The following is a 24,336-nucleotide window of genomic DNA, read 5'->3' as shown; positions in this document are numbered from 1 at the left end:
GGGCCTGATCCATGACTGGGGTTCTTCTGTGCTAGGCACTGTACAAACACAGGACAAATAGACTCCCTGCCCCAAAGAGCTTAAAACTTAAGTATAAGTCAAGATACAAAGGAGGATACAGCCAGATGAGGAAGTACCAGGAAACAATAAGACAGTATTGATGCTTTGTTTCTCTTGTCTCTTCAGAACGTAAACTGTACAGAACAGGGGCTTCTAGACTAGGCACTATATCATGACACATTTTTTAAAAGAAGTTCTTTATCCTGTTAGTGATTCACTAAACCCTGAGGCCATTGTGTCCTTTCCATATTGCTAAATGGGAGGGGAGCCTCTGAGAGAGAGGAGTATGGAAAAGGCTTTGGAGCGGAGCTGGTTGTGAATTTTTTTGAAGCAATATTTTTTGGTTGGAAAATGCTGACTTATCGAAACCAAAACTCTTCAGGGGCAGGGGGGCAGTTGGGAAGATTTCTTGGATCCAGGATGGAATTTCTGGTCAAAACATAGGGACAGCCAGGTGCCCACCCAAGAACAGCCAATTGGTAAGGGCACTCAACTAGGATGTGGGAAACCCAGGTCCAGATGCCTGCTCTGCCTGATTCAGAGCAGGAACTTTAACCTGTGTTTCCGAGCTGTGGGAGGGAGGGGGGTGGGGGGCGGGGGGTAGGGGAGGTGCTGGGGTTTTTTTAATGACTTTTTTTTTTAAAAGGTCTCGGTTTCATTCTGATGCATAATGACAACAAATGCCCAAACCTGAACATTTTTGGAAACATTGTTTTCCACCCATCCCTATCGATAACCACTGCCCGTCCCCTTCCCCACTCTACCTTCCTCAAGGATTCTGAAATGAAACCAAACAGCAACACGATGCCATAACATTGTGTGATCTTCTTTTAAGGGTCTAGGTTTTTGGTTTTTTTCTTTTCTTTGCTGCATCACCAAACCTGCTGAAATCCAGTGTTTGGATCTGTTCCCACCCTACGCTGATATAAATCTGTGTGTTTGTGGTGTGCTCTTCTTAAACCCTGGTGGAAGAGTGCTAACATGAACTGAGCACTTGGCTGACTGCCTGGGATGAAATGAACTTTCCCCTGCAATCACCACATCAGAACTTTCATTCACGATCTAACACAGCAGCGATCTTATAAAGGAATTGCTCCCTGGTCCTTTTGGCAACAATAACCCTGTATTTGTTCTGGTGACATACTGGAATGTGATGATTTTTTTTAAAGATACCAAGTTCTTTTTACAATAACTGACGAGATGGTAGAGCAGCCTGAGTGCAACCCCCCCACTTATAAATTAAAACCACTTTTTATATATTTAACACCATTATAAATGATGGAGGCAAAGTGGGGTTTGGGGTGGAGGCTGACAGCTCGTGACCCCTCCCACCCGTGTAATAACCTCATGACCCCCTAAAGGGCACCGATCCCCACAGAACCCCTGTGGTAGAGTCTATTCACGTTATCCTCCTGCAAAAGCTTCTTCTGTTTCTTCCTATTGCCAGCTGGGGCAGACTTTGCATCTCTTTGCATTGGGCTTTGCTGACACCTACTGATCACCCTCAGAGGCCAAATTCTGCTCGAAGTTACATGAGTGTAAAAGTGGAGTTACACCATTTACCAATGAATGAGGTGCTGGGTTCAAGCAGTTAAGGCGCTGGGGCTCAAGTAATTTTTTTACATTCATAAGTGATGCAGCCAGCCCAGAGGTGCTAGGGCTGTGAACTGCCAAGCCTAGAGGTGCCGGGGCTCAGCCCTGGCACAAATTAAGCACTGAAACTTACTAAGTTTTCCATTGGTGTTGCTGAGAGCAGCAGAATTGGGTTTCTGGTGTCAGTTGTATTGCTAAGCTAGTGAAATGCCACTTATGCAAAGCCGTTCACACAGTTCTAACACTGACACACATATGGACATGCCAAGGGTCCCTGTTAACTTTCTACAGCCAATAGTATCACCAGTAGCTTTCTGGCAGGACAGTCAGCCACGAACCTATGGTTCACCATGTTGGGGCTGATCAGAATTAGCAACTTGAACTGGGCATGTAAAGTTGCTATTAGTTGAACATATGACAATATCTGTGGCCTGGGACCCATGACCCTGTTGTCTGAACATCTCCCGGTCCTTAATGCATTTAATCTTCACAACACCCGAGTGGGACAGGGAAGAGCTATTATCGTCATTTTACGCATGGGGAAAACTGAGGCACAAAGAGACGAAGTGATTCGCTCAAGAGCACACAGGCACTGTGATTGAGCAGGGAATGGAAGCCCTGTTTGCTGAGTAATGTGCTAACCACTGGATCATCCTTCCTCAGTGTGGGATACAATTCATCCATGGGATTTATCTCTAATAGATATTACACTGGCAGTTAATTTTGCCCCACTATATGAATGCCTAACAGTGGTTTTGCTGACAGATCTGAAGCTCCGGATGCCCATTTTGTAGGTCATTGCTACAGAAATCAATGATGGATTCGAAACCTCTAGGCTTGGACAGAGCAGAGAATTGCAGAGTCTTCCTAAAGAGCTGTGTTCTGAGTGCATGTTCTTCAAAAGCTCATCACAAGAAGAAAATCTCATTAAAATTAGTCCAAGGATCCACTAACTTCCACTGTGAGCTGCTGCAGAATGAAAGGATCAGCTGCAAAAAATCAAGCCAGCTGAGTCAGATATCCTTAAGCTACCCTCCTCATGAAAAGGTATCTGAGGCACATCGTGATTTAGAGAGAAGCCAGCTTGAAACAGGTGTTTGGTGGCTTAGCTACAGAGTATGTGTCAAAATGAACCCTATCATATAGCTGTGTGTACTGGCCAGCTGTGAAGGCTAGAGAACATAAATATATACATATGTAAGAAGAACATATGTTCTATGGGTTAGAAATGGTCTAGGCCAGCAGGAAGATAACAGTGTAGCAAGCGAAGCAGCTGTCAATTGCAATACAAGCCTGGATAGTGCTTCAGCTTTATGATGCCTGTAGTGTGTAGGTGTCCTAACTAGATCATTTCCTATACCATGCCTACAAGTATATCTGTAGTGAGCTGGGCTTGACAAAGGACACCAGGCATGCCCCCTAGGCCTCTCCTCAACTGCTATCAAAAGCAGTTGTGTCCCTGGTAAGGATCTATAAAGCAAAGCATTGTAGAATGGGAGACACATGTTGAAGTTAGCTCTTTCCGGCATTAGCTGTTTCTGACCCCCACTGTTAAACATGGTTCATTTGTATTGTGTTCTAATGCAATGGGAGTCTCCGATCTGTCTGTAATTTTCTGCTTAGTTACATGCAGCTATATAGTAGTAACATACTGAATTAAACCTACAAAAGCTGGAGAAGTGAATAGAACTAGATAATTGGGGCTGGCTTTAACTGCACATCCAAAATTTGAATGCACCTCCATCGTGCATGCAAATGGCCAATTATCCAGCTAAGTACTTAATTTGGGGAGTAAATGCTCTTCGTAGAGGGGGATGATTTCTGGAAGAATCTACTGATGTCTGGCAAACTTGTAGGTTTATGACATCACAGATACCAAGGGACGGAGCCTTGATTAACTTAGAGATGAAGTGATTTTCATTCAAGTTGATTAATTTGGAATTCATTTTATGGACTATTTAACTCTTCACACCTGTCACAGAGCTAGAAGGAAGGATCTCTTTAAAGATTCAACACACCTCATTTTTCAAGGCTAGCTAAGAAAGCTCCTAGTCCATATGGCTGAGTTCTTCAACTAACATCTTCAGCTAAACCAAAGTGACAGGACTATCTGAAGTGTCAAGATGTAAGGTAACAAAGAGACATTTATTTTTATTTTCTGTTCCCATATCATAAAGATACAGTGCCCTAGCCCTTGCTCAATTGCTGGGAGAAGGGGAAGAGATTGCCCACCTTCTTATAGAAGGGTCTGAGGCCATCTCAGCCCTTGTACTTGGGGGTGGGTGAAGAGCATGGGGACTGCTCCCTCCGTGCACCTCTGGGGGAGGGCATGTTGCTCAAAGGACACCGAGGTGAGTCTACACCCCTCTCCAGCGTGCAGTGGCGAAGCACTCTGCACCATCACAAGGGATACCCCGGTGTTCTCATGGCCCTTGCACCCCAAAGACTGTGGTAGGGGTTGAGGAGGAGAGGTACTATGCAGTGTGATTCTCCCCGGGCACTATGTCTCTGTACTGCCACATACGCACCTGCCACAATATGTATGGCACCATTTCTCAAAGTGAGAGATGAAGTAGCCCATTGTGAGAGTAAGTACTTAGACTGAGTGATAAAATGCATATTTATGTAATGAATGGTAATGGATCCCTGGGACCCATTCTGGTGCATGCTGTAGATTCTTAGGACATGATCCTCTGCCCAGGGAGATCAATGGAAGAATGTTCAGGCCCTTATTTTGAACATTTATAAAATATGTTTGGTACTCAAACGATCATGAGAGTTTTTCAAAGCAGCTAATTGCCTGGGTAAAGTATTGTATTAGATAACTCAAGGCATGATCAGCAGCTTCTCTTGTGCCAGTGATGTCTTGTGTGTGTGGTAAAGGCCTGTGCTTTTGGTGTTGAAAGTCCCAGGTTGAGCAGTTTGTATTTGTATGTAGGTGGCCATGGCTTTTTTCCATCTGTCTCACTTAGGAGTTGAAGTGGGAGTGCAGAAATATCAGGAGATTGGCTGTTCTCACAGAATATATTCATTATTATTTACAGGGGCACCTAGAGATCTCCGTGCTGAAGTCAGGGCCCTAGTGTGCCAGGCACTGTACATGCATTTAGAACCAGTCACTGCCACAAATTGCTGCTGATCTAAATAGACAAGACTAAGGCTGCGAAGGTAAAAACCTTCACGGAGAGGCAAAATAACTTGCCAAGGTCATCAGCGTGGGTGAGTGGCAGAGCTGAAATAAAACCCAAATATCCTGACCCCCACGCTGCCTCTTATTTTTTCCCTGGCTGAAAGCAAAAAGGAATGGGAACTCCCTGTGCCAAGCAGAACCTGGGGGGCCTTGTAGGGCAGCTTCCCATCTGGTTCAGAAGCAGGTGATGCAGAGCCAGCCATTTTCTTAGTGTCCCTGATTGATTTACAAAATGTTCACAAATCCAGTTTCCTTGGACAGAGGCGGTAACAAATGTCTCACAGGGATCTCCCTCTTCCAGAAACATCAGGTCAGGCACCATTACCCTGCCCCCAGAAAGAGATCCTGTCTCTCTCCTTGGTCTCGTGTCAATCTTGTTGCTTCATTCAGTCTTCTTCTTTCTGCCTCAATCCCTGGGTTTTCCACCTGGGAAGCCCCTCATCCCAGGCTGCTCACTGGGACCCTAATGGCCTGGAAAAGAGAGCCTGGACATCTACCCTCCTGTCCCGCCTCTCTTTTGCGACACAAAGGAAATTCAGAGCTCCAGGTGCTAGACCAAGGAGGGGGCTGTAACACGCACAAGGCCCTTAAAGACACTTGGTGTGGTGACTGCATAGCATCATGCCTCTTTCTATGGGGAATTTCATCCTGGCTGCTCCTACATCGGTGACTCCTAATGGGTAGCTGCCATTGTCGTCAAACTGTAACAGACTCCTAGGAAAAGTCTAGCCCAATTCTGCAGACTCAAGTTTAAGCATCCAGGCTTTGAGGTATTGTTCTGAACTAAGTTACTGAAGATTTTGGGTCCGATTCTGTGCTGTGCCTCTGAGGTGCATCACAACATTTGCAGGGGAGCAGAGGGAGAGGGGGTCATGGTGACTCTAAGCCACCTTTCTGCCTCTCGATCCTAGGTTGTCCTGGGGGCTGTTGTAATTACAGCCACCTTCCCATGACACCCTGTGTCTGCAGCACAGCCTGGAATCTCTGCAGCACTGTCCCCCAACATGCCTCTTTCATCCCAGCCCCATCCTGCCATGTCCCCTACATTGGAGCTTGCAAAGGGGTCCTTGGAAAGAAGTCGGATGTCTGTGTTCCACAGTGCCTGAGCCGGGGGAATCTCTCTCTACCAGTTACAGGGCTTTTAGGGCCCCTTCATGCTGCTCTGGCCCTCTTAGGTACTGTGAAGGGGCTGTAGCGCACAGGTGATGATACCATTTGAGTTTTGCTCCTCAGTAGTTGTGACATAACTATCACACAAGCCTTTACCGCACAACTCCCCAGAAATACCCACCCAGCCTGTGAGTCAGTTGACACTCAGGTTTAAAATGCTGTTGGTCAAAACCTTAGCCAGAAATATAGTTCAGAGATGAGTCAGTCTCATGCATAGTAATATGCAAGTGAATAAGAAAACGAACCTGTTTGGAGAAAGGGGATGAAATGGGAAAGATCAGAGGGAGGCAAGAGAAAACTGAAGTGGTGGGGGAAGGGCAGAAAACAGAAAAGAAAATGGTTAAAGAGTGGAGAGAGAGAAAATAGCATGGAGATAAGGGAGAGGGCGAGAAGAAGAGACAGAAACAAAGTAAAAACTACACCAAGAACACACACGAATTTGGACCCAGCTTCATTAGCTGGAAAGTTTAGAGGCACAAGGAGTGAATGGTTAGGTCCTTTATGGTTAGTAAATTTCTTTTTCTTCTCTAGCAGAAGAGGAGGGGCCTTTACCTTTTCCCTTGTCCTTCAACCCTCTCCCCCACTACCACAGTCATCTCTTAAATGACACCTTAAGGCACCATCCTGCAAATAGTTGCTACCATGAAGTGGCAAGTGATCACTGGTCATGGTAGGAAGTGTGTGCAGGATCAGGCCTTTGATAGCAAAGTCTGTAGGGTAGAGACCCTGGGTCAGATCCTCAGTCGATAAATTGGCACAGCTCAATCGAAGCCCTTATTCTTGTATTAAGCGTCCTACAGATCATAGAATATCAGGGTTGGAGGGACCTCAGGAGGTCATCTAGTCCAACCCCTTGCTCAAAGCAGGACCAATCCCCAACTAAATCATCCCAGTCAGGGCTTTGTCAAGCCTGACCTTAAAAACTTCCAAGGAAGGAGATTCTACCACCTCCCTAGGTAACGCATTCCAGTGCTTCACCAGCCTCCTAGTGAAAACGTTTTTCCTAATATCCAACCTAAACCTCCCCCACTGCAACTTGAGACCATTACTCCTTGTTCTGTCATCTGCTAGCACTGAGAACAGTCTAGATCCATCCTCTTTGGTCGTTGAAAGCAGCTATCAAATCCCCCCTCATTCTTCTCTTCCGCAGACTAAACAATCCCAGTTCCCTCAGCCTCTCCTCATAAGTCATGGGTTCCAGTCCCCTAATCATTTTTGTTGCCCTCCGCTGGGCATTTTCCAATTTTCCACATCCTTCTTGTAGTATGCGGCCCAAAACTGGACACAGTACTCCAGATGAGACCTCACCAATGTCAAATAGAGGGGAACGATCATGTCCCTCGATCTGCTGGCAATACCCCTACTTATACATCCCAAAAATGCCATTGGCCTTCTTGGATATGTTGACTCATATACAGCTTCTCGTCCACTGTAATCCCTAGGTCCTTTTCTGCAGAACTGCTGCCTAGCCGCTCGGTCCCTCGTCTGTAGTGGTGCATGGGATTCTTCTGTCCTAAGTGCAGGACTCTGCACTTGTCCTTGTTGAACCTCATCAGATTTCTTTTGGCCCAATCCTCTAATTTGTCTAGGGCCCTCTGTATTCTATCCCTACCCTCCAGTGGATCTACCTCTCCTCCCAGTTTAGTGTCATCTGCAAACTTGCTGAGGGTGCAATTTACACCATCCTCCAGATCATGTATGAAGATTTATGGCTCTAATTAAACAATGAGGAAAACACTGTCTGAACAGCTGAACATCCATCCTTGCTCCATGAGAGCCAACATTTTACTACTTTCCAATTTAAGCTGTTTTTTGATGTACTCTTGTGTCCACGGGAATTTGCAACAATCTATTCTGTAATCCAGGCAAAGTCTCAAGACTTCCCCAAACTCAGTTTGAACCAAACTACACAGGAATCTTTGTAAAGAACAATCTTGGGCCTTTTGAAAACGTACTGAATGCTCAGAAGTACTAATGCGTTCCACATTTGGTCTTTAAATGCTAATTGGTAGCATACTGTGTATGGGATCACACTTTGACTAGCCAGTATTTCCTAGGTCATGTCCCTGCAAGACCTGCTCTGCCCCCAGTGCCTTTATGTGACCTGCCCTTTTGAACTTTTAATCCTACTTCTGGTCAAAGAGCAATAGTAGCTCAATCCATGCTTTAAACCACTGGAATTTTTCCCTTGGCTTTTTAAATATTTGCTTGTGTGGTCCCCCCACTTCCTTAGCTGGTTACGATGCAGGATGTCTTGTGAAGGCCTAACTGAAGGACTCGGAAGCACCTGGTACTTTATGATAAAACTGTTGTCCTTGGTAAACATCAGAGGGTTGTGGGTGATGTTTTTTTTTTTAATGTATTCTAATATTTATCCGATTAGTCTGCCATTTCCCTGTGAAATTATGAACTTTGCTGACCATTTAAGCAAGCTAGTTTTATATATATAAGGTGTGTGAGAGAAGAAAAGCCACCAAGAAGCTCTTCATCAAAACAGTGCTTGGAATGTAGCCTCGTGGAGGCTAATCAGCAATTTAATAGCAATGGTAAGGGGAAATATCAGAAAACTAACTATACAGAAAGGAGGGGGAGAGCCTCAACTGGTGTCAGTCAGTGGGCTAATTTGAATTTGATGTAACTAAGCACTTGGGTCCCCTCCCCCATCCTTTTCCCTTCTCTTTCCCCCAAATGAGATTCATATGAAAATAAGACCTCCTTATGAGAGCCACCTGCATCACTAAGCATTATTTGTACCAGAGAGTGAGAATGATTTTAATAATAATACCTTGGTCTCCTAGACTTTTCATCCCACGTTCGTAACCTACCACTGGTCTAAAGGTGGGAGTGAGAGGGTGACAGCAGCAACACCACCACCTCTTCTTCCTTTTCCGGCCATTTTGCCAAAATGCCTTGTGTCAAATTTGAAAAAAATTGTATCACCCAAATGCATTTTTCATCTAAACTATTTGTCTGAAAAATTGTACCCAGCTCTAGTTGCATCAACACTTGTTTGTTGAAATTAGCTTTCTGTTTCCAGAAATACAGCCAGAGTATACTCCTTAACCTGTCATCTATGCAGGGCAGGTGCCTCCAACAGCTGACAGTGTACCAGAAACAGCTTCTTCTGGAGCAGTAGCTCAAGGGGCAAAACAAAAGCAAACTATGTTGTGGCATGTTTGGGATGTATGTGTGAGATAATTGTGTGTTTGCGTGCATCCATCTGCAGCATGTATTCACTTGGTTTTAAGTGATGGCATCAACCTCAAACGCCTTGGAGGTGAGGTGTGGGTTAGATAAAAATCCAGATCTTTAGAGGCCTACTGGAAATTTGCCTGAACTTAGGGTGCGTTCTAGCTCTTAGGCAAGTTGTTGGCAAAACTCCCACTGTATTCAGTGGTGCAGGATCCTTATTCAACAGCCAAAATTCTCAGAACCTCTGGGTGTTCTCATGATGCTTCGAGTTCCGCTTGCAGGATGTAAGCGGAGAATAAATACCAAAAACTTCAAATATGCAGAGTCATTTTCCTGTGAAATAAGTCTTAACATTATGGAAACTGCCCCTGTCAGATACATACACCCTGTATTATCTAGGCCAGAGAAACAGGCAGCATACAATACATCCAATCTGAAAAGGGAACACTATTTTATATAAACAAGCATTCTTATTTATATTCAGCCCCAATCAGAATCAGGGTAATGGTATGCTGGGTGCCGTACAGCCACATAGGGAAAAACAGTTCTTGCCCTGAAGAGTTTACAATTTAATTTTAACACAAGACATGATAAGCTGATATAACAAACAAGCAGAAGGTGGCAATAACATTGACAGGAAGTCATGGTCACTTAAATTGGCCATATTCATGATCTGCAGGGTGAAGGGATTCAAATTTTAACCATAAAGTAGTTTTGTCTCCAGATCCAGGCCACTTAGCTGTTTGGAAATAAGCAAGAAGCGCTATTTCCAATTGCTTAACTAAACTGAGCTGTATGATCTATCCAGATTGGCACATATCTAATTTCTCTGTTACCCAATACACCTGTCTGAGATGTGGCAATAGATGAGATCTATTGATGACTCACTAGTCTATAAACTGCATTACATCACAGTTCCTTTAGGACAGTTTAAATTCTGACCGCTAATCAAACATCTAGGAATATTAACTGAATCCCTGCTCTGGACTCTGCAAAGGCTATTAATCTTAATGTAAAGTTATCTTAAAAACACCCATAGCTATCTTAAAGAAATGGGTTCATTCTATATTTTCAGTAGCTACTGAATTATAGTGAGGATTGAACACTATCATCCCTAACCTTTTGTTGGTTTACAGGTTTGGTGTTGTAATTATTGACAGATAGTGGGGAAGACTGTGTAAATCCCTCAGAAAAGACAATGGGTCTAAGTCTGCCATGACGTGCACCCAGTGAAATACCCTTTACCCATTCAACAGGTGTGCATCAGGACAGAATATTGCTCATCGGCTTTTTAGCTCAGATTACTGGTCTGCGTAGTTTTCTGTGCAATGCTGGTGAAAGCAAAACTTAGACCATCAAAGCTATAGGTTTCATGTGGTTATGCTCGTAGTAGTGACACTGCGGGTAACGTAAGGGAACAGGAAAAAAGCTGCTGTTGTAGGTAGGAAAAGACAGACCAGCAGAGATCATATGTCCACTCCCATTAATCCTCCTCAGGTAGTCTTTAAGCTTGATCCAAAGTCACTGATTTCATTCCTCCCTCTCTCTAGTGCCATTCTTGAGTCGCTATCAGGTTCCTTAACCCTGCTCCACAGTTTAGTAGGCTGGCCTAACTGGCTCAAATTAGACTGGGACCAATATCACCTTGTTTTGTGAGCTGCACCTGCTCCAAAACATTAAGGAATCCTAGAGGTGTAGAATTGGAAGGGACCCCAAGACTCTTCTAGTCCAGTCCCCTGCACTCAAGGCAGGACTGTGTAATAACTAGACCAGGGATCAGCAACCTTTGGCATGTCAGGGAAATCAGCTGGCGGGCTGGGACGGTTTGTTTACCTGCAGCATCCACAGGCTTGGCTGACTGCAGCTCCCACTGGCCACGGTTCGCTGTTCCAGGCCAATGGGGGCTGCGGGAAGTGGCGGAACAGCACATCTCTCTGCCCGTGCCGCTTCCCGCAGCCCCCATTGGCCTGGAACGGTGAACCATGGCCAGTGGGACCTGCGGTTAGCTGAACCTGTGGACACTGTGGGGTAAACAAACCGTTCCGTCCCGCCAGCGGATTTTCCTGAGGGGCTGCATGCCAAAGGTTGCCGATCTCTGAACTAGACCATTCCTACCAGGTGTTTGTCTAACCTGTTCCACACACAACTAGTCTGAACAGAAGATGTTTGTTTCCATCACAAAACACTAATTTTATGTTAATAACAAAGTAAAAGATGGAAGAAAAACTTTCACCCCAGAGCCAGACTCCCTAGCTTTGGGGATGATTGGATGTGGAGCCAGATCCAAATCTTGCAGCTTGAGTCCACCTCTAATAAGGTCAGTAATAGAGCTGGTCAAGTATTTTCCATCAAAACTGTGTTTTCACAGGAAAATTCGAGTCTTGGCTAAATGCAATGTTTTGCAGAAAGTCTCTGCTTTCTGTAGAGCAGTGATTCTGTAGAGCCCCCAAATGCATACCCCAAAATTCAGCAAAACAAAAATACTTTTATTTGGATAGTCTGAATTTCCTCATGGAGCTGTTTGTTTTCTCCTCATGTCCCCATTCTCCTCAGTGGGCCTCACTCCCCATCTAGAATGCATCTCCCATGAAGCACCACAGCCTTTACTGTATCCCCTTCCATCATCAACAAGGGGAGAAAGTGGTGCATCATGGGAGATGTAGTCAATCCAGGGAGCCCAGCCTACAGAGTAGAATAGGAGCCTGAAGCACCCGAATTCCAACTCGCATGAAGAACTAGGGAAGCATTACTCAAAACTGAAATTTTTTTCTTTTTGCCACAAAGTCCAAACTTTTCTGTGGAAAAACTTCAATGAATATGTATTCTTTTTCATTTTTCTCTAAACTTTTGGAAGCCTATTTTCTGACCACTTCTAGTTAACAGTTGTGTCAGTTGCCTTTTGTTCCTTAAATGCCTCTGAGCCCTTATTCCTGGATGTGAATTGAGCTCTATGTGTATTCAGACTATTGAGATGGTCTACTCTCTTGTCCGTGGGCCTGATCCAAAGCTTTCTATTAAGATTTCTACTTCAAATCAGACCCCTCTGGATCAGACCCCATATGTAGAGCTGTCCTTAATCATAAGCTGTATAAGTGGCCAGTGAACGTCCCTTTCTCTTCTGCTAAATCAGCAACTCGTGCTGGATTGATTCTACCACCACCACCTTCGGAGTATCAAAACTACAATAGGACACACATAATGGTTTGATGCCCTCACTCGTCACCCCTCAACAGTGTGAACCCGGCTCTTTTTTGGTGCCTCACCTGAGACTCCAGCCCTGTTTGCGTTTGTGCTCCAATCAGCGCCAACAGATGGCTCTTTCATGGAAAGATGTATAGCGTTCAGGATTACGTCATTTGGAAAAGTAGCCACTATTTCTAGTGTTCTGAGATCTATCTGTGTTAAAATGGTAAGCTGTCACTTTAAATTTCAGGAGGTTTTCCTGATCCTGCTTGCCAGGAAAGGGGGCTCTGTGGGGGAAGTGTGGGAGCTAGGCCTAGCAGCAGTCAGTCTGCAGACAGCTAGCTGATAAAAAGGTGGAGTGTGTTATACCCTCTCTGCTTTAGGGAGTAGCTTGTTTTGTCTCTGTTTTGGTTACTGCGTGTTATCATTCTGGATTCTAAGAAATAAAGTCGTGTTATGTTGCAACCTTCCAGCAAGAGTATTTGATGGTTTTTTTTTTTTTTAACTTTTGTGTGTTTGCTGTAAACACGTGACACTATTCACATGCAATAATCTTTCCTCAGCTGCAGTGTCATCAGAGAGCTTAGAATGAACACATACGGCAGTTCCATGGGCACGCTTCACCAAGATCTCTGTTAGTAACAGGCATGTTTATGCAATTCAGTGTTACGGTTCAAAAACAAAATTCTGTTCAGACAGGTCAAAAATGTGCTTTAAAAACACACCCTTAATGTATCCCTTGCATCTGAAAACATTTGGTGGGTTTTTTCTTTTGTACAGCACAGTAACTGAACCCCAGTCCTTCCCCTGAGTCTAAACTTGAGGACGCTGGACACTACATTGAATCTGAAATACATGAAGATATATAGCAGGGGCTATCACTTTTTTTTTTTCTCTCAGCTGCCTCCACAGAGTCTTAACTGTAGAGGGGTCAGTACTGATGAGTAATTTTATATGTTGTGCTACTCCAATACCTAGAAACAAAAGTAAATGTCAGAGGTTCAGAATTTCCTGGCCCTGGTTTAGAGTCAAAGTTTTAATGCTTGAATGTGCGTCCGGTGGGGAGTGAGTTTGGTTGTGCTGATCTGAGAAAGAAGTAAATACTCAGAAATGTCACCAGTAGGACAGGTAATTCTTTGCATTTGAAGTGCTCGCAAACCTTTGATTTTTTTTTATTACTTTTCTTTTTACTTTTATTACTTTTTATTACCTATTCCAGGCCCAAGTCTAATCAAGCCTAATGTGCTTTCAGTTGGGACCTTGAGGAAGAATGGAATGGTCTGAGGGTTAGATTGCTAGCCTGGGATTTGTGAGACAGTTTGATTCATTGCTCCACCACAGGCTGTCTATGGGCAAGTCACTTAGTCTCTGAACTTTAGATCCCCATCTGTAAAATGGGGATAATAGCACTTCCTTACCTCGCAGGGGTGCTATGAGGGTAAATAAGACTGTGAAGTGCTCAAGGAACTATGGTAATAGGGGCCATATGACTTCCAAAGATAGAAGTCCATAGGAGTCTCTCCATTGACTTATGTGGATTTACAATCAGACCCTCTGCGCTACATATTATTTAAAATACTACATAATGCAATACTTAAAAATAACAAGTCCATTATTGTGCAGTCCTATAACAGTAGCAACATTGACCCACCATCTTGATCTCTCACACCTAGAATTTTCAGACATCATTCCATGGACCCTGCTTTGCCATAAATGCCTACAGATCAAGAAAATTTTTTTGCAGCATCCCCTGAAGGTAGTCAAATTAAGGCTCTTGCAAACCAGCTAATGTTTTCAACATCCTTGTGAAGTAATAACTACTATCTCTAGGGGAAACCAAGACAATCTTTCTGTGTGTGGAGATATGGGTGGCCATGCCATCTCGCTGGCTTGCCTCTGTGATCTTTCACGGGTGTATACATTTTATCAGAGCTGGTTCAAGACAGGAAAAACTAGTTGGGGGGTGGGGGGGGAGGTGGAGGGAGAGGTTAAATGAAAGATTCAAAACAGATGTATATTTTCACTTCTCTACCCCAAAAGTTTTTCTGTTTTTAATATAATACACAAATTTAATTTTAATTAAAAACATTACCAAACTGGCTATTCAATATTTTTCATTTACTGCAGATCTGATATATGGACAGACACACAAATTTGGATAACCATTTTGATGATTTTTAGTGTTACTCATCAATTTTTTTAAAAAACAACATTTTTAGCCAAAAATGTTTATATTGTAAGCAATTTTCATGTTTTGATGTCAATTTTTTGTGCTTAAAAAAAGTCTGTAGAAAAGGCCATTTTTGGACAAATTGTTTAACATTGTTCAGTTCTAGTATTTTTTTTTCTAGTAGAGCATGCAGTTCATAGATTTGTAAAGTTAAAACCCAGAGGGACCATGAGATCAACTAGCCTGACCTCTTGTATATCACAGGTCATTAAATTTCACCCAGCTATGCCTGTGTCAAGCCCAATAATTTGTCTAACTAAAGACAATAGGCACTTTTCAAGCATGAGAGGGAAAGATCCCTACCCCAAAGCTGAGAGTCTAAAAAGACAAAACAGTGATGGGAGGGGGGAGAAAGGAATGGCAGAATAAAAGTAAAATGGTGACCCTGCAGGATTCCTCCTGTTGTACTAGGTAAGGAAGAGGGGAGTGTTGCCAGATCCCATGCTGCCATCCCAGAGACAGCCAGTTGTCTTGGAGTAACGAGACCTGGGCTATATTACCAGCTCTGCCATTCGCATTCTGTGTGACCTTGAGCAAGTCACTTACCTTCACCATGCCTCAGTCTTCTCAGCAGTAAAATGGAAGTAACTAATCTTTTGTCCCCCTTGATGAAACTTTTGGAGATGGATGCTAAGTGCCTAATAAAAGCTTATTATTGTTATGAATGAGAGTCAAGGAATGCTCAGATCCACCAGCTGTTGGTGTAAGTGGGTTAATAGACTCCGTTAATCAAGCCAGTATCTGCCCAAGGCACATGTAAATTTTCTCTCTGTAGTAGAATTTGACCAAGCTACAGGGAGATACTGCTGTTACAAAACATTTCCCCTGACTCTACCTTTGATCTCTATCCTTGAGGTCACATCAGTTTCCTGATCTTCTGAGAACAAGATGGTGGTTTCTTAGAAGCACCTAGTACACATCCAGCGGCTGTTATCTGGCTTACAAGTAGCATCTTCTCTCGTGTAATGGGGGAATACACAGAAGATGGAAACTTATAGTGAAAGGTCAGGAATTTTAAAAAAGTGTCTGTACTGGTGTTTTCTCTCTCCCTATCTCCCCACCTCCTGACCCTCTGTTTTTGTCTAATCAGCATGTGGGACAAATGTGGGCTCCTACCAAATGTGTAATATGATAAATAACTGCTCAGTGGTCTAATACCTGGTGTGGTGGCCTCTGGATATAGGCTGTAGTGTTGATGATTCCACTTGACTTTTAAAGGAATCAGTTGGATTATAAATGTGGGGGGGGGGTGGGGGGTTTGTTCCCTGATGGTAGGGTAACTGGGGTTAGAAGAGATTACACCGAGGAGTGTGTACCTGTCACGACACTGAGGGAAGTGAAATTGTTTGCTGAGGGAAGTGAAATTCTTCCATCCACAATCCTTCTGCGTGTGTATAGGGTTTTTCATATAAAAAATAAAGGAATCCAGCTTGAAATATGGCAACAACAAAAAAAAATCCTGTCTGACTATTTGAAGCATTATATTTTTGGGTGTCAAGTTAGGATTTATATCTCGAAACTGAGCAGACAGACAAAAGAAGAACTTTGCTATCCCCCTGTTAACAGCAGGTTACACATTTGGCACCAAAATCATTGACTTCTATCTTCTGGGCTTTTTCTATATACTGTAGAAAACAACATGCAAATTTGTTCCACTTTGTATAATATACTTAAATAGTCAATGGGCCAGAAATAGGGAGTGAGAGTGACTCTATAGCCCAGTGGTTAGGCTGCTTGGCCGGAAATTTTTTTCCTACTTTTTTTTTTTATTTCAGTTAGTCCCGAAATGATTTTTTTTTTTCCCAATTGCTCTGTAACTATTCATACCCAGTTTTAAGTGAATTTGCTTTGATCAGGCTTCTGGTCACATAATTAAGTGCTTTGCTGAATCAGGGCTCATTGAGTAAGTCATTAGTTAGGAATGAGTCATTGAGCTCTTTGTGAAACTATGATCAGAATATATATAGTCCATTTTTCCTAAATTAGCTCATTGCTATTGTGTTTCTCTGAAACAGAGACGGGATTCTGGACTTAAACATATCACTGAAATACTGTAAATACTATTACTGCTTCAGCACTTTAATCATGTCTCTTTCCTCAAAGGAGATTATGAATGATAGTAAGTCAGTTCTGGTGTCTTTTCCACTACATGCACTAAACAAATAATAATTTATCCAGATGCAACACTGAGCAATATACACCAGTCAAGTTCAGACACTCTCGGGTAGGGAAAGTGGAACCAAACACCTCCGTATGTGTGGATGGAGAAAAGTGCCAGAGCCAGAGATCCACAGCCACTTTGATATTTTAAAAAAAACAAAAAAAAAAACCCTATGCAGCAGCATGAATAGACTCTGTAGGTGTGTAACTGGATATCTTCCCACAGTTCAGCGTTAACAGCCCAGCCAAGTGGCCGCTGGATAGAAGTCGTAGTGATTTTCAGTGCCGGATGTGTAACCTGCTGTTGATGGGGGGGGGGAAGGAAAGTTCTGCTTTTGTCTGTCTGCTAGGTTTCATGATAAATTCTAACTTGACAAAAATATAATGCTTCAAATAAAGTCAGACAGGAATGCCCATGGAACAAATGGGTTTTCAGGGAAGACGTGAATCACAAGTCTATTAGTCTGGTGAACTGTTAATAGAGGTTGGGAATCTTTTTTTCCAGGAACAGTGATTGGACAGCCAATATATACTATATGGTCTAATGTTTTTCTCTGGGACTGTCCTAGATTGTTAATTCCATGGGGCAGAAATTGTGTGTCTTTGTTTTTATCAAACAGACCATTCATCAGTTATTGATTCAAGATCCGCAAAAAGAAAAGGACTTGTGGCACCTTAGAGACTAACAAATTTTATTTGAGCATAAGCTTTCATGAGCCACAGCAGTGAGCTGTAGCTCCCGAAAGCTGATGCTCAAACAAATTTGTTAGTCTCTAAGGTGCCACAAGTCCTCCTTTTTCTTTTTGCGGATACAGACTAACACGGCTGCTACTCTGAAAACGGTTCAGGATCTGTGGTTCAATGTAAACAATTGCTATTATTGTTATGAGTATGCTATGTGACTGTGAAAGGTCTCTGAAACAATATTTTTTTACATAGATTTAGAGCTAGTGAGGAAAACAGAATTTCTGTCTCGGGGGAATTCCTACACTTTGAAATGTTTGTCTCAACTAAAAGTCAAAATCTTGAAATATTTTGCAGAATGGAAATTCCAAAATATTTTGATTTCGACCTTCTGAAACGGGTGGCCAACCTGAGCCTTGAAGGAGCCAGAATTTACCAATGTGCATTGCCAAAGAGCCACAGTCCTCAATCAGCTTCCCCAGCGCCTGCTGCCTACTGGCAGCCCCGCCGATTAGTGCCTCCCCGTGCCTCCCCATCCCTCCCTGCACCTCCTGATCAGCTGTTTTGTGGCGTGCAGGAGGCTTAGAGGGGAAGGGGAGGAGTGAGAGCATAGCAGGCTCAGGGGAGGGGGCAGGAAGGGGAGGAGTGGGAGCAGAGCCAGGGGTCGAGCAGTGAGCACCCCCGGGCACATTGGAAAGTTGGCGCCTGTAGCTCCAGCCCCAGAGTTGGTGCCTATACAAGGAGCCACATATTAACTTCTGAAGAGCCGCATGTGGCTCCAGAGCCACGGGTTGGCCACCCCTGTTCTGAAACAACCTAATTTTTTTGATGATGTCCAAACGCTTCATGTCAATAATATGGAAACAATATATAATAAAATAAAATTAATACTAAATGACAAACTCCACTTCAGCTTTGAATTTTCCCACTGAAAATTGTCAAAAATCCATATATTCATGCAAAACATTTTGAAGAAACAGCATTTAATGACACAAAGCATTTAATGACAAAAAAATGAAATTTTTTCAACCAGCTCTATTTCTATTAAGATGTGGTCCACACTATGGTAATTTGAGCATTGCTTCTATACCACCAATACCCAGACTAGTTTTTTCTCAGCTAAACTGAGAAAGTAAATTACCTGGGACCTGGTGAGTTTTTATGAGCTGACTATAGTATTCATAAACTTGGAGTGTCCCAGTAAGTAAATAGTAACCACTTCCTCCAGCTGAGACAACATTCCTTGGCTGTAATGTTCATGTAACATCTGGAAAGTGAATTCACTCCATCTTAATAGTAACTAGTAATAGATGTGTTCAACTCCCGAGCACATCTCACACTGCACATAGGAAGGGAAGGTTTTTTTTTATTGTTAGCTACTTCCATCTTAAAATCTGTTAATCCTCTATTCCTTTCTGGTATTAATACATCCTCAAATTGTCTGTAACTGGTATAATTAAATAATCCTAAAACAGTCATCAGGGTGACATTGTTAGGTATTATACAATGCCTAACATAGAATAAAGGGAGAGTCCCTGTCCAAAAGAGCGTACAGTTTAAGTAAGAAAGTCAACGTTTTCTGACCAACAGGTCCTGAGGGTTGATATCCAGGAGATCTCAGTCTCACCAAATTCAGATGCAAATTAGTGTCAGGCTCAGGCTGATTGAGATTAATAACCTTGAGAACCTCAGATGAAAGGGACTCTAAAAGTGTGCAGGGTTTTCCAAACTTCAGTTCAACCTCACAACGTGCCTGTAAACTATTATTGTATTATTATTTGTTAAACACTCTTCGCAGCCCAACAAAGGTAGAGAGAAATGAAATGATTCATCCAAGGTCACAGCCAGCTAATGGCACATAATAAACTTGACCTACTGAGGGAATATTGAAAAAATTAGGTTTCTTTAGTCAACAAAAGACTGAGAGGGGACATAACAGTTTTCAAATATCTAAAAAGGTTGTTACAAGGAGGAGGGAGAAAAATTCTCCTCCTTAACCTCTGAGGAGAGGATCAGAAGCAATGGGTTTCAATTGCAGCAAGGGCTGTTTATGTTGGATGTTAGGAAAAACTTCCTAACTGTCAGGGTAGTTAAGCACTGGAATAAGTTGTCTCGGGAGATTGTGGAATCTCAATCACTGGATATATTTAAGAGCAGGTTAGACAAACACCTGTCGGAGATGGTCTAAATCAGGGATTGGCAACCTTTGGCACGCGGCCCGTCGGGGAAATCTGCTGGCGGGCCGGGACGGTTTGTTTACCTGCAGCGTCCGCAGGTTCAGCCGATCGCAGCTCCCACTGGCCGTGGTTCACCGTTTCAGGCCAATGGGGGCTGCGGGAAGCAGCGGCAAGCACATCCCTTGGCCTGAACTGCTTCCCACAGCCCCCATTGGCCTGGAACAGTGAACCGCGGCCAGTGGGAGCTGCGATCGGCTGAACCTGCAGACGCTGCAGGTAAACAAACCGTCCTGGTCCAGCAGTGGATTTCCCTGATGGGCTGCGTGCCAAAGGTTGCCGATCCCTGGTCTAAATAATACTTAGTCCTGCCAGGAGTGGAGGGGACTGGACTAGATGACCTCTCGAAGTCCCTTCCAGTCCTATGACTTTTATAATCAGGAATATATGCCAAGAACAGAATCTCCTGCCAATCTCTGATATAATCACATAAGCACATTGAGGAATGCTAGGATAATTTAGCCTATTCTAGTGAAAGTGCTTTTAGTTTCTATCAGGTTGGTAAGCACTATGCTGATCAGAAGTTACTAGTTTGACTCACAATCTGGTTGACTTTTTTTTTTTTTTGTGTACCTCCAAATAAGGTTGAAAGTTCCTGATTTCCAGTCAGTAACACGTGAGCACCTTAGTGAGTTCCCCTTACTTAGCTGAGATTCATCAATACTGATGCCTCTTTGGAAGGGCTGACACTTAATGACACAACCCAGATGAAGTCAACTGAAACCTCAGCTTTTTCAGATGGGAAATATTTTTCACTCATCTATCAAAAAAAGAAATTCTTTATTGGAAACTTTATTTGGGTCAGTGTTAATGATATGTTTGAACCAAATGAAATGCAGTAAAAATCTGGACTTGGTTACTCATGAAGAGCCCTTTTGACTCTGGGACAGTTTAGTTTTCAGCAGTCTTGCACTCTCTCTCTTATTATCAGATGGTTTGCATTATGATTTCCCCTACCAGTTTTCTCTTTCTAATGAGGCTCTCGCTCTAAGATTTTATGTGGTTCACTTAATGTGGTGGAGAAATAAGAGTGAGATACTGTACCCATTGCACTTATGATTGTACCAAAATTAGGCCTAATCAAGGAGAGTTTTAGGAGCTCAAGTTGGACTCCGGCTCCCCACAGGATGAAAGATCATTGCAGTCATTGAATCTTCTAAAGCTCAATGGAGGAAGGATGGTCTGGTGATTAAGTTACTAGATGGGGACTTAGGAGCAGTGGGTTCAGTTGCTGGCTCTACCTGGGTGACCTTGGACAAATCACTTTAATCTGTGCCTCAGTTTCTCAGTTGTAAAATGGGGGATTATAGTCCTTTTTCCTCACTCTTTGTCTGGGTTGTCTAGTCTATATTTAGGACTATCCACAAAGCAAAAATTTCATGTCATGAAAAAAATCAAGGTTTTGCATGTTTGTTTTCATCCTGCATCAGAACAAAATAAGGGATGAAGAGGAGAGGGGAAAAAAAGAAACCACGGACACACACACCTCTAGGATAGCCTATAGGTTAGGGTACTCACCGGCAATGATGTGGTATATCCAGGTTTAAATCCTCCTGATTCAGCTGAGAGATCCAGGTTCAAGTCTGCTCTGAATGCCCTCACCCTTTGGCTATTCTGGAATCTCGCATGCACTCTGCTTCTGACCCAATATTCCATCCTGGAACCGAGAAAGTTTAGTTGAAACTGATAACATTTCTGCAAAAAAAGTGTTTCTATATTTTCAATGAAAAACACTTGTGGGCATCCAGTCTGTGGGCACACCACTAAGCACATTGCACCAACCTGCTTACTTAAGATGAGGCACTAGCAGATGTACTAAGGAGAAGGTTCCTGCATTAGCAGGGAAATGGACTAGATGACAACACGTCCTTTCTGTTTCTAACTTCTGTGATCCTAAGACTAATTTCCATTCATTAGAACACAGCTCTTAACTACAGAGGGGGTTGTGTGTGTTTTCTTCTCCCCCGCCCCAATATGTGTTAACTATTTGAATGGGACCTGGCTACTGATCCATTCCTGAAAGTTGATGATAGCTTTTGTTTTAAGAATAGTGAAATGAAATGGCATCACCACTTTGGCAACTGACTATGGGTGGCTCATGTTGTAGGCAGCTGCTGTGTAAGATCGGAGACAGGATTCAGTAGCTAGATGTCTTTACCGGAGTGAAAATCTAATTTATTAAAGCAAAAAAAAAAAAAAGTTTATCCCAGTGCAAGAGGCCCATCCTTGAAGAGTCATTTGCATCAGCACTACAAATAGCTGGTGGAAAGAAGCTAGCAGGGGGCTAAATATAAGATTAATTACAAACTAATCTGCTAACTTGCTATCAGGATTTATGGGACATAATTTGGATCAAGATGCTTAAACTGGAGCTGCACTTATGACTAGACTAACACTGTTTTATCCTCTTTTCCACTGAAACAGATCCATGAAGTATTCACCTGCCCTTCAGAAATCGTCTCCACCATCTTTTTTTAGAAAGAAGGTCTAAGAGGAAGCTGAACATCACTGCATGTTCTGAGTGGCATAGAGATTAGATATTCTTTAAGGACAAAGTACTTTTTATAACCTATTTGGTGGTGCTAAGTGCTGAAGGCTGGAATGTTGTTGCCTCGATAACACTGTCCGGGCTGCTCAGTGCTTCTGTCCTTGGAGCTCCAGCGTTAGCAGATAATACAGCCTGCTAATTCAGCAGACCTCCGTTCTTACTCATCAAGAAAGACCACAGGCACAGTTAAGTAACAAAGGTGCTCTGCCAAGTTGATTGCCCTCAAGGCACATTACTAGCATCCCATAGGAACTACTATTACACTAGCATATGAGTGTCCAGTGACCAGGAATGGCTCAAGGAGCAGTGGGATTTTCTGCTGTCCCCAAAGCCACACAAAGGGCTAAGGCAAGGTACCCTGACATTTATAGACTGAGACAAACAACTGGAATAAATAACTTATGTACCACCTTAAATGTTTCATGACATCAATTACCTCCCCTTGTTCCTGATATCTCAGACGCAACATCCCTATTCATTGTTCTGTCAAACCCTCTTATCTTGTACTAGATTGAGGTGTATCTGTACTAGCCTTGAAATATATTTATGGAAATAGCTAATGTCTAATATACTAGCAACAACTTTGCCAAGTTCATGTACAGGACAGTGAACTTGTAAGCATCTGCTTTATTACATGGCCTGACTTGGGTTCACAGCCCCTGGTTCAGGCTTCAGATTTGCACCAGGTCCAGTGCTCCAGGCACTCAAGCACAAGCTCTCTCCCCCCTACACTGGGAAATTATTTTAGACCATATGGCCATTGTGCCATGACTTCATTATTAGCAATTAATGATAGGATTGGAAAGACACTCCAGTGGCATAATCCATCCTCCTGTATGTAATGGAGACAGGTGAGCATATAACTAGGACCCATGGTGAGTTCTAATTCCAGCTCTAACAATCACTATTTCTGGGGTTGATCCAAAGCCAAGTGGAAAGACTCCTACTGATTTCAATAGGCTCAAACCTGTGTTACTCAGGACTAAGTTGAGAATAGCTTCTCTTTCTGGTCTGCTCTAGAGTCAACTGCTGTCAGAAGCAACTGAGAAATTACTTTTCTAAAGCAGTCTTGATGGGGATATTTGACCAGTTTATATTCAGATAGTTAATGTATTACTTGTTGATGAGATGTAATTGCCTTTTTGATACTCCTCAGCTTTAACTGTTTCCTGAGTTGTATGTAGCATAGTTGTAGTCGTGTCAGTCCAGGATATTAGAGAGGCAAGATGGGTGAAGTAATATTTTATTGGACCAACTTCTGGTAGTGAGTGTGTGTGTCAAAAGCTTGTCTCTGTCAACAAACAGAAGTTGGTCCAATAAAAGCTATTACCTCACCCTACCTTATCTTTCCTGATCAGGAGGACCACCTAAATAATGCTGCTACTATGGGTATGTCGACACTTACCTCTGGGGTGATCAATCCAGCGGGGGTTGATTTATTGAGTCTAGTGAAGACGTGATAGATTGACTGACTGCCAAACCCTCTCCCATCGACTCCGGTACTCCACTGGAACGAGAAGCATAGGCAGAGTTAATGGGGATAAAATCATGAGTGGTATAGAGAAACTAAATAAGGAAGTGTTATTTACTCCTCCTCATAATAAAAGAACAAGGGGCCACCAAATGAAATTAATAGGTAGCCGGTTTAAAACAAACACAAAGTTGTTTGTGTTTTTGGTTTTTTTCACACAACGCACTGCCAACCTCTGGAACTCCTTGCCAGAGGGTGTTGTGAAGGCCAATACTATACCGGGGTTCAAAAGGGAGTTAGATTCATGGAAGATAGGGCCATCAATGGCTATTAGCCAGGATAGGCAGGAATGGTGTCCCTAGCCTCTGTTTCCCAGAAGCTGGGATTGGATGTAGACCAGGCCTATATTTGTGATTTGGGGATTTTTATCCACAGAGATACACAGTTCTCTCTAATCCAAAATTTGATCTCCTTAGATTCCATGATAAATTCTAGGTTCAGTGGCAATTCCACACATCTTTGACCCAACTTTATTTCCCATGTAGTTCATAGCTAGTTATCACCATATCCCATTGATCTGTCATTTTCTGTTTCAGTAATTCCTTTTATGTCCGGTGTCTC

Source organism: Natator depressus, chromosome 2 (genome assembly GCF_965152275.1).
Source record: "Natator depressus isolate rNatDep1 chromosome 2, rNatDep2.hap1, whole genome shotgun sequence".
Classification (NCBI taxonomy): domain Eukaryota; kingdom Metazoa; phylum Chordata; order Testudines; family Cheloniidae; genus Natator; species Natator depressus.
This window is presented reverse-complemented; position numbering follows the sequence as displayed.